We start from the raw sequence: 1783 nt of genomic DNA on the forward strand, positions 1-1783 counted from the left end.
TTCTCTTCTGTTATTAGAAGAGGGTGTTTTCTATGACCAGTGCGTTCTCTTGGCAAAACTCTTGTTACCCTTTGCCCTGTTTCATTTTGTACTCCAAGGGCCAATTTGCCTGTTACTCCAGGTATCTCTTGACCTTCTACTTTTGCATTCCAGTCCCCTATAATGAAGAGGACATCTTATCCTTATCCATCAGAGGGCAGACAGAATGAAAATCACAGTCACAGAAAAGTAACCAATCTGATCACACAGACCACAGCCTTGTGTAACTCAGTGAAACTATAAGCCATGCTGTGTAGGGCCATCCAAGACGGACGGGTCATGGTGGAGAGTTCTGACAAAATGTGGTCCACTGGAAAAGGGAATGGCAAACCACTTCAGTATTCTTGCCTTGAGAACCCATGAACTGTATGAAAAGGCAAAAAGATGTGACCCTGAAAGAGGAACTCCCCAGGTTGGTACATGCCCAATATGCTACTGGAGATCAGTGGAGAAATAACTCCAGAAAGAATGAAGAGAAGGAGCCAAAGCAAAACAACACCCAGTTATGGATGTGACTGGTGATGGAAGTAAAGTCCGATGCTGTAAAGAGCAATATTGCATAGGAACCTGGAATGTTAGGTCCATGAATCAAGGCAAATTGGAAGTGGTCAAACAGGAGATGGTAAGAGTGAACATTGACATTTTTGGAATCAGTGAACTAAAATGGACTGGAATGGGTGAATTTAACTCAGATGATTGTTATATCTACTACTGTGGGCAAGAATCCTGTAGAAGAAATGGAGTAGATATCATACTTAACAAGAGTCCTAAATTCAGTACTTGGGTGCAATCTTAAAAACGACAGAATGATCCCTGTTTATTTCCAAGGAAAACCATTGAATATCATGGTAAAATATATACCATGTATTGTCCTATATAATATATAGTATAATATATATAAAAAGTATATGTAATAAATATATACAACTGTATTATGTAAACTTGTTTATTAAAACATATTTTTAATATATGTGTATGTATGTGTGTGTATGTATGTACTTGTTAGCTTTAAAAAGTATCTTTAAATACCAGGCTAAAAAATGATAAGGAAATCTCTCCTCCTCCATCTTTTGCTATTTATAACATTTCTGTGTTATTGCTATTTATTTATAATATTTGTATGTCAGAACACACACAACATTTATGGTTTTCCAACCATAATTTCTATAGTTTTTTTTTTCTTTTTTTGGCAGTTTCTATAGTTTAGTGGATTCAGTAATTGTCATTGTTTTTGTAAGTGATTTTTATCATGTATCTCTTTTTTAAGCTGGTCTTCTACATTTTAAAAAGAAGGGTTTATAGAGACTAAATCCCCTGTGTTTGTTGTAATAATTGGATTAAAAAAAAGTTTGAATCTATAAATAACTTGAGATTCATTTGATATGTGGTATAAGGTGAGAATACAAATTAACTTATAACCTCCAGGATGATATCTAGTGAACCATTTTGCTTATTACTTCTGTAACCTTCAGAAAGATGAAACTGTCCAAGGGACAAATGAAAAATTAAAATATGCTTTCCTTCTAGGAAACTGAGACTTCAAACAGCAAAACATGTGTTCAATGATTTTGAGGATTTAGGGAAGAAAACAGTTCAAGTAATTAGCTATAGAACCTGTGTTGGGGAGAAAAGGAAATTGGGGCCAGATAGGGTCTTATGAGTTGAAAGAAAATGAAAAAATCAAGGAAGCAGTGCCTGGGACATAAAAGCATTCAAAACATTTCTGTTTGCTGCATTTGTGTGA

Source organism: Ovis canadensis, chromosome 15 (genome assembly GCF_042477335.2).
Source record: "Ovis canadensis isolate MfBH-ARS-UI-01 breed Bighorn chromosome 15, ARS-UI_OviCan_v2, whole genome shotgun sequence".
NCBI lineage: Eukaryota > Metazoa > Chordata > Mammalia > Artiodactyla > Bovidae > Ovis > Ovis canadensis.